The sequence below is a fragment of the Echinops telfairi genome, unplaced genomic scaffold (assembly GCF_000313985.2).
Source record: "Echinops telfairi isolate 266 unplaced genomic scaffold, ASM31398v2 ScPeMD7_7410;HRSCAF=8448, whole genome shotgun sequence".
NCBI lineage: Eukaryota > Metazoa > Chordata > Mammalia > Afrosoricida > Tenrecidae > Echinops > Echinops telfairi.
The window spans coordinates 24,319,388-24,329,490 of record NW_022111310.1 but is presented as its reverse complement, the minus strand read 5'-3'; positions in this window follow the sequence as shown (position 1 = coordinate 24,329,490).

The following is a 10,103-nucleotide window of genomic DNA, read 5'->3' as shown; positions in this document are numbered from 1 at the left end:
TTCCTCTGAGTCAAGAGGGACTCGATTGCAATATTTTTGCTTCTTTCTTTTTCTTACCTCTTCAAGCACAGGTATTTTATTTTTTAAAAGGCCACTGACTTAAGTATCTATGTAAATCAGGGGTTAGCAACATCCAATCCTAGGGTCATATATGGCTCATGTAATCATCGACCCCAGCTAACATTTTCTGCCTCACCAAAGAGAAGCAGTTGCACCATCACATAGAGGTGATTTAATTAAATATTTGACCAAATGCAGCACACTAATTTTTAAGTTAATAATTTTGTATGGCCTGTGAATGATGCTATACATATGCAAATATCCTTGGAAGATAATTGATTCCCCACCCCTCATCTAAATAGGTCCCATACTTCCCTGATGTCTTAAACAGTGTGTTTACCCTAACATTGTATGGGGACTCTGCGTAGCACTGTGACCATCCCCCACTACGAGGCAAAGGTCTCTGGAATGGGAGGATGTGTAGGATCACCTGACTTGTGCTTTGTGAGTTAAAGGTCTGATCTTTTTCATCCTTTGTTTCGTGCTCCCCAAACCTCACACCCCATCATTTCTTGAAGTTAGGAGGTCAGGTATATTTTTTGTCTTATTTGTCTACAATTAGGGACCTTGCCTGGAACTCATCTTCAGCATTTCGTGAACCTTAAAATTCCCATGAGCAAGCATATAGTGAGCACCCCAAATCTCAAGACACTGCGGAATGCAATTTGCTAATCACGGAGTCACCTCTCAGGTAGCATATATTAAGAGTCGGCTGTGCAGATGTGTGGGGCAGAGTCTTTGTGTAGCCCTTTAATCAATGGATTTGAATTACAAAGGCAGAGCCCAGGTGTGTGACAGAGACCCACTGGTCTAGAAAGCAGGAAACACTAACTCCCTTACCTGTTACAGAGAAAATTTGCAGGACCTTGTCCATCATGGGTCTTAATTGCCCAAGGGAGCTATTCAAATTTACCCTGTAGGCAGCAAGGAGATTTGGAGCCGGTGGGTCAAGATGAAGATGCCATTCATCCTACCATCCATCACAGGTTGTCTGTATCCCCCTTAAGCATCCGCCTCCCCTATAATGTCACCCCAATATCTGCTTCCAACAAATCCCTTTCCTTTGAAGAAACACACCTACTCGCCTCCCCTTTATACTGAGCTTTTTTTTTTTGGATAATATTTAAATGGACTTTCAAGCTTCCATACTAAGTGCAGAGAGCTCTGGGCCCATGATAATCAGACTGGGTGCCATTCTGTAAGTCATTTTGTGCAATTTCATGTTCTCTTTCTCTGAAAGGAGAAGAATTACTTTGATAGATTAAAGCCGTTTTCTTATTGGAATGGGAGTTTTGTCTCTTGCTCTCGGCTCTCAGCCACTGTCTCTCCATGCCTCAAGGCAAGGGGACCCTTATTTCCCTGAGTAGCTCTTGGTGAAGCAATTTCCTAGCTTTGCTGGGCCTCCAGAGTCGCATTTGTAGAATAAGGGACACTTTCACTGGCTAGGGACGGGAAGGGCCTCTAAGGTGACCTATTCCCTTCTGCTCTGGCTTTGTGTTGGAACATATTTTCGACACAGAGTCAGAAGTTCTTGGCTGTTGGTCAAAGGGGTTTCCTTTAGCTTTGGCTTTGGCAAAAGCCGTTGAAAGGCATCTGAGGATAATTGGGCTCCCACTGTGGCATACACTGGATATTGCTCTCAGGGAATTTCACCCTAAATCATACTTACAGCCCCACATCATACAAGCAGCATAGGAATCAAGCTGATTTTAATTGCTCGGCCCTCCTCAGTAGGGTCTTGAAGAGTTTGGTCGAGTTGTGGCGCTTACTCTTTAGTGTGTTTACAAATTGCCTGAGGACCATGATAGAATCCAGATTCCTGGGCTCCACCTTTGGAGAGTCTGATTTCTTTGGTATAAGGCAAGGCCTATGAATCTATTTTTTCCCATTTAAACTAAATTGAACAGTTTATGATGCATATCATACAATTCAATGGTTTAAGTATATATTAAGAGTGGGGGTTTAATAGGATATTGTTACTTCATTTCTTGAGATGGGCTGTGTAAATATATACAGTGTGTTTCTTTAAAAAAAAATAAAATCCCACCAGATTCCTTATCCCTCAAACCTAAATAGTGATCTGGGTAGCTATAAAAAGAAAGGAGGAAAATTAAAGCTGAAATGGACTTGGAGTCTTTAATGATAAACGAGGTCATTTCAAATAAACAAAAAGCATATTGAAAAGAGTTGTACAAATATCACAATCAATTTTAGAGCAGTTGTTTTCATTATTATACTCATTTTATTAGCTCCCCGTTATCCACCGCCCCTAAGCTCCTCTCCCATAACCGTAAGAAACTACTAATCAAGCAATAGTCTCTATAGAATTACTGATAATAGAATTCATATAAAGAACACATGTCTCCCTACAACCCCCCCACCCCCACAAACAAACCCAACAACAACAAAACACAGAAAAACCTCAAACCCAAAGAAAGCAGAAAAATTTTAAAAACTAGAAAAAAATTAAAATGGATTAAAAGGGAGAACACATGATAATGTATTGCATTTTAACCTAACTGCATGTATATTAATCCATTTTCTGATGTACTCTCTGATAACAAGGCTATTCACGTCCCTGGTCAATGATCAGAAGGGATTCTCCCAAAGCTTAATCCACGTGTGGATCTCAGATGGATTTAAGGCTTTCACTATCATCCATAGCCTTCTGCAAATTGGGTGCTCATAGTTTAAGTTTTAATAGAGTTTCCTCCTATGCTCTTGGATTTTAATATTTGCAATCCTTGGTTCACACAGGCTGGTATGTTTCTTCCCTGTGGACTTAGCTGGCACCTCAATTAGATGGCTGCTTATTAGTTCCCCATATGTCCCCTTTAAGACCGCAGATGTTTGAATCTGCATTTTTGACAAAACTTTCAGGTGATTTATCCCAAAACACCCCTTGGGAAATGCTGACCCAGGGTAGCATTTTGCCCTTGGCTATTTTCTTAAGCTTTAGTGAGCTACTTTAAATTCCCTCACATAGAGGATATGTAATAACTGGTGATTACCATCATCGCTGACACAGTTTTTATCATTGCTAGTATTCATGTGTGTGCTCCTCTTATCTAAGGGGCTGGCATTTACACATCCTGAGCGTGTCATATTGTATTCATGACTTAAATATTTGGAAGTTCTCTCTCATCATCTGCAGAATAGAAGACGCACACCTCCCGTTTGAGTGGTTGTTACTATTGCTGAATGCTAGGAGTCCTCCACACATTCTTGTACCCCAGGGATTCTCTGTTACCTGATTGCCATTCCCAATGTCCTTTGTACAAATCCGTGTATGTGGAGTCAGTTTAGATTGGCCCCTCTCCTATGCTCTCTGCAGAGAATGCTCTCTGCTGAGGTGGGGCCTGTTTTTAGGAGCCTCCCCTAGTGAATCACGTGGAAATCCATTGGGCAGTGTCTGCTGCAGGAAGCCGGGGCAAAGAGCACCAGCTGGGTGTCAGGAAACCTAGACCTGTCACCATATCATGACTGTAACTGAATCTTGGATCAATTGTCAAGTAGACAGAGACCACATTCATCTTTATTTTCTTAAGGTCACTAATTATGCTGTTAACCAAAATCCTATATCCTAAAAGAAGTAATTAGATTGAGATTTAAACTACACCTGAGTACAATGTAATACCTTTCCCTCTAATCTAACTCTGAGTTGTTGCAATGACCACTTCTCCTAGATAGAGAGAACTCCTCTGGAGTCTTTATTTCAAAATGAAAGCTCTTCCAAGTTATGTCCAGAGCCTTGACCAAGTTCATTTGGGAGCTTGATGTGGAGCCCTTCATTCTCGGAGGGGTGCCTGCTGGCAGCTCATCACAGCACCCACCACACTGCTCTGTGCAAAATACTATGCTGGGCATCAGAGCTACAAAAGTGAGCAATCAGCATAGCCTCTTGGGTTTTAAAGTATGTTCAGGACAGCCAAAAAAGATAGAAACATCTAATTCTTTTAAAGTTATACAAGATAAAATAAGGCAGTGTGCATAATGTGTGGACGTGTGGAAGTCAGCAGAAGTGGCAAGACCTAGGGAAAGGAGTTGGGGAGCTACCCAGAGAAGGTGCCACCTAATCTCTGGCTTGGGGGGGCAGAGATGCTCCCGCAGGAGCTCAGGACTCAGACGGAGTCCCGACATAAGCATACGCATATACGAAGACCCAGAGGCAACTCACTCACTTATTCATTTGCTCAAACACTACAAATACAACCAAAAAATGATATTTTAGGCAACTAACTAACAGTGGTGTGGGTTTGCATGAAAATAAGACAAATAATATGGATGGAAAATGGGATGTGTATTCTTTTGGCAGTTAGGAAGTCTTCCAAATATGAGCCCGGAAACGTGCTACAAGAACATATCAAATAGATTTTATAAGTGGATAGTGGACATTTGTGGGCCACATAGAGACCACAGGGTGTGAGACAAAGTCTGGCTCAGTCACAGATACATAATGGATGATTAGAATCTGAGAGGATCATGAAAAATGAGGCAAGCGATAAATACCATCACTGGTATCCTCAGATCCTACTCATCTTTGTCAGTGAAGGACCACTGGCTAAAGCACCCACTGCACCATGGTTGTGAGGGTGTCCCAAGAGTGTGGAGTCATCGCTGTCTTCCGTTGGCATCTCTGTGATGATGGATAATTTGTACCATATCCATTTTGAGAGGTTATTTTTCTTTCCCGACATACATCACAGGATATTTTTATAGCTTGATGAATCTAACACATCTGTGTAATCACACAGCTTCCAGAAATCCAGATGTTCCCCAGAGCACCTCTGTCTCCCGCGCTCTTACAAACATTTGCTGTAAACACCAAAGGCTGTTTGTTGGTTTTAATGTTCTAGCTCATCTCATTACCCAGTGAAGGTGAAAGATTGAAGCCAAACAGTGTTGCCAGTAAATGTTTTCGCCCCTAATGCATCTATTTCTAGTGACTGATTAGTATGCGGTGGGGCCCATGGGCTGATGCTGTCTAAATGGCCAATCACATTCTGTCTACTGTGGCACGAGCAGGGAAATCAGGTCAGGTGTATGGAGTCCCGTCTGCTCTCTAGTATGAGGTCCCAGCTGAATATACGTGTCAGTCAGCTGAGGTGAGATGGGGAAACAAAGGGTTAGAACCACCTCCATACTACCAGGTGACTGAGGAATGCTAAACCAGCGAATGACTATAACCTGTTCAACGGTACCAGGATGAACCTTATTAACATGTAGCTAGTGTTGTCATTAGGAAACCCTAGGTGGCACAAATGGCTAATGTGCTTGGCTGATAACTGGAAGACTAGAGGCTCAAGTCCATGCAGAGGCCCTTTGGGAGAAAGGACTGGAAATGTGCCGCCAAAACATCAGTCACTGAAATCCAGTTCTTTTTGGGCACACACAGGAGCGTGATGAGCCAGAGTCAACTCGATGAACGGCCTTTTGCTGTGAGGACGATGACCCTCACTAGTCCTGTACTTCAGAGACTCCATGGTCATGGGGTATAACCTAGGAGCTGGGCACACAGCACGGGAATGGAAGGCAGGGCACTCAGACTGGAGCCTAGCTCTTCCAAGCAATGACTCTGCAGCCTTGAGCACATCCTACCCTTTCCAGCCACCAGGTAAGATACCAGATGGTCTGCATTTGCCAGATGAAGAGGTTGCTCAGATGATGCTTAAGGGCCTTTCTGCTGTAACATTGGTCCTTCTCTTGCCATATAAGGCAAAGCAAAGCAACAGGGGGAATCAACAACCCCAGAGACTACTAAGTGATTACTAAACATGGAGCCTGTAGATGCCTTTCCTCTATAGCAGCGGTTCTCAACCTGTGGGGCACTACTCCATTGGGGGTCAAATGACCCTTTCACAGGATTCGCCTGATTCATCACAGTAGCAAAATGACAGTGATGAAGTAGCAACAAAAATAATGTTATGGTTGGGGGTCACAACATGAGGAACTGTATGAAAGGGTCGAGGTATTAGGAAGGAAAATAAGTCCTTATTAAGAGTCTTCCCTCTTCTGTTCCTTCTTCGAAGAATCCCCTTCCAACTTCTCATCGCTGCTCAGATCCTAACCCTTAGTGAGGCCCTTTTCTGACCCCACAAATAAAAAGTAAGTTAGCCCTTCCCCGCTGCTTTACTGCAGCACACCACCGCAGATTGCCACGACACCTTTTGAATTGATTTCATACTTATCTATCTCTCCCACTTTATTGTAGGCTCCAAGAGTTTCCGGATCTTGTCTTTCCTTTACCTTCCTTGTATCAACAGTGACTGATTGTTTTCCACCAGTAATTTTTGAATAAGCAAATAAATAAATGAAGGGAGCCACGACTGGAGGGGTGGGAAGGACGCGGGGCAGGGTGTGTGTGTGGGGTTCAATTAAATAGCTGCCTTCTGAGCCCTGGGATCTTTCCCAAAGGAAATACAGAGTGAGGGGATGGAAACTGAGGAGTAAATGCAAAGGCACAAGTACTAATTGTAAAAAAAAAAAAAAAAAGCCAGAGGAGCAGAAAGGGACCGCCTATTGTCAGGGACAAAAATCAACCTGAAGGAGCAAGAACAAAGGGCAAACAAATAGGAAACACACACAAAGCAAGAGTGAAATTGAAACAGATGCGGGGCATGGAATCTCAATGAGAGAAGGACAGGGAAGGATTGTCTGACAGAAGCCTGATGATCAAGGTCGGCAGCAACCACATTAAATATTTCATAATGATTACCAACTTATTAAGACAGAAAGAGTGATTTATCCTTATGTTCTTGAGAGAGAATTGTGAAAAGCAATAACCCATCTTGAACACAATAAGCTCGCCTTAATCGGAGCCGATAAGACTTAGAGGATTGAGGGAGATTAAATGATGCAAGAATGAGTCCCTTGGGTTTCTTTGGGAGGCTGTGTGGTGAAGGGGAGCGAATGGGCGGGGACCCTAGAGATGGAGATTGAAGTCTGGTGTCATTGCTTAGCAGCTGAGTGACCTTGGGAACATCTCCTTACCTCCCTGAGCCCCAGCTTCCTTTTCTCTATAGCTGAGTCCCACGGGCTAGTTATCTTCTATCTTCACAGGCATGAGGATCACAGAAGAGGGAGAGCTAAGGATTTTATGGGGAAGAGCTTGCTTCCATGGGAAGAAGGTTCTGTGTCTCAGGAGAGACCTAATGGTGTGTGGTGAATTTGGAGAGCTTGACTAAGTTGGTTTACAGGAGTCACTAGGACTCAAGCCCAAATGAAACCACTTTGGACAAGATCTTTGAAGTCTGAAACCAAGTGTGAATAGGAGCTTCATTGAGAAAAATAGAGTCTTTCTTTGAAGATCTTATGTGCTCATTCATACTTGAGTACAATGGTTACGGATCCTATATAACTGGTGTTTATAAAGGGGGAGAACAGACACAGAGATAGAAATGCACAGAGGAAAAACACCATGGAAGGATTTGTCTACAAATCAAGGGACGCCCTGGACTATCAGAAGCTGAAGAAGATCAGAAAGACCTTCCCTGAGAGGCAGCAAAGAGAGAACACAGCCTTGCCGATACTCCACATTTAGATATCGACCTTCCAGAAGGGCAAGACAATACATTTCTAGTCTTTAAAGCCACTTATTTGGCATTATTTTGATATGAAGGAAACTTAAACACTCAGACTATTGAAGATTAGGGTGGCAAATGAGAACCAGGTTTGTCCCACATCTGGCCAAGTGACTGTGGCTCCCTGGAACACTGTATTATTGACAAGTGCCCCATCTGCTTGGTGGGTAGAACTGCCACACTTCATTCCTTTGGGTACCGTGTGTGAGAGAAGGAGTCATGGCATATAACCAAAAATGGCAAGAAGTTAGCATGCCAGCCAGTAGGAGGCCCACCAGGAGCTTTGGCCAAGACAAGGCTGGGGTCCAATTGAGCAGGGCCGTGAAGGTCAAGATAAGAAATTTGAGATTGATATTTTAGATGTTGAGAAATTCTGTTAAAACTTCTACACAGAGGCTAATATAATCGGGTTGAAGTTTGAGAAAGCTAATTTTGCTGTAGAAGGAAGCTATCTTGGAGGAGCCGGTTTGGATGCTGGATGGAGAGTGAAGAGTCCTTGCAATCCAGTAAAAGACGAAAGGTTTGCTAATGCTTCCAACAAGTGAGCACCTACCACATATTTTCCATTGTGTCCTATGCATGCAAATGCTGGACAATGAATAAGGAAGACCGAAGGAGAACTGATGCATATGAATTGTGGTGTTGACGAAGCCTCTTGAATATACCACGGACTGCCAGAAGAACAGACAATTATGTCTTGTAATGGGAGAGCTAGAACGCTCTTGAGAGGCAAGTATGGTAAGATTTTCTCTCACATACTTTGGGGATGTTGTCAGAAGGACCAGTCTCTGGAGAAAGGCATCCTGGTTGGTCAAGTAAAGGGTCCATGGTAAAAGGGAAGTCTCTCAATGATATTGATTGACACAGTGGTTGCAACATTGAGCTCACGCATAGCAATGATTGCGAGGCTGGAACAGGACCGAGCAGTATTTCATTCTGCTGTGCATAAGCTCGCTATGAGTTGGAACTAACATGATGACATGTAACAGCCACTATATATGGTAAGCACTGGGTATGGCTCTAGAGAAGTAGAATAGTGAGACAGTTATAGCACCTTTGCTTGTGGGAGACTAGGTTCTAGCTGGGAAGCTATCATTCAAATCATGAAGTCTGAGGTAGTAGAGTAGATAACTGTAGGTTGCTATAACTGCTATTGTACGCTATTCACCCCAGAAGGTTCGATGATTGGGATCCTGACCCAAGATTTCCTTCTGAAAGGGGAGTAGGAGGGAAGCAAGTTTTACTAGATTTTAATCGATAAAAGTCGCAGTTGTAATAACCATTTATTGAGTATTTTTTAACTGCCAGGCATTATGCTGTGTACTTCCCATCAATTTTCCTATTTAATCTTCACAACGTCCAAATAAGATAGGCTCATTTGGTCATTCACGTTTTGCTGATGACGAAACTTCAGAGAGCTTAGGTATTTTTCCAGGTCTAGTAAGTAGCTGACCAAGGACTCAAACCCCAGTCTGGTCTGGCTCAAAGCCCACACTCTTGACCACTGCACCATTCTCCCTCTGTGTCTGATATCCGCCACTCCAGTGGGTCCCGTTTGAAGCATTAAATAGACACATAGGCTTTCTGATTCCACGGGTACTGTGCTTTGATTGTTTCTCATTAGCTGTTGTCTTTTCTCTCTCTCTTTCGCCATAGGCACTTGGTTATATAATACCTGAAAATATTAAATTAGTTTTCCTTTACAGGAAATTATGTTCCATTAGGGCCACTGACATAGCTATTCTGAGGTCTCCAAGAGAGTTGTGTGCTTTTTGGAAACGTCTGACAAATCCAATTGCTCTCCAGCACGGAGCTCTCCAAAGACTTTGTGGCTTGTTCAGTAATTAGACATTAAGTGGCTTTAATAATAGGCACAGGGGCCCCAGACAATAGGGTCCCGCCTGTGTTCATCCGAATGGCCTCGAGGCCTGGTCCTAACAGAAGGAGCAGAGGTATACAGTGATCTGTAAAACCATCCTCTGACTCACCATCCGTCACTCAGTACAGGTGAGAGACTGGCTCTGCAGAGAAGTATCTCTAAGAAGCCTCATCATCTCCATCCTTCTAGGATCCACGGTTGTGGTTCACCACTCTGGTTATTCTGCGTGGGTCATCATGACACTCTGTTTGGACATTCAAGACTCTGCGACATCTGACTGCAGCACATTTTTCAGAATGTTTCTTCACATGGAACTAGAAGTCTTCACGGTTTCCTGTTCTTCCATTAGTGTGCATCCTAATTTCTCACCTCCGTGGCCTTTCCTAAGAAGTTCTGGTAGCACTGTGACTTCAGCTATGGGCTGCTAACTGCGTGAACCGGGAGTCAAATCCATTAGCCAATCTGTGGCAGAGAGATGATGCTCTGCCCCTGAAACCACACAGAGTAGTTCTACTATGTCAATGGCGTCTCACTGAGTTGGAACCATCTCAATGGCAGTGGGTTTTGGTTTGGTTTTCTGGCTT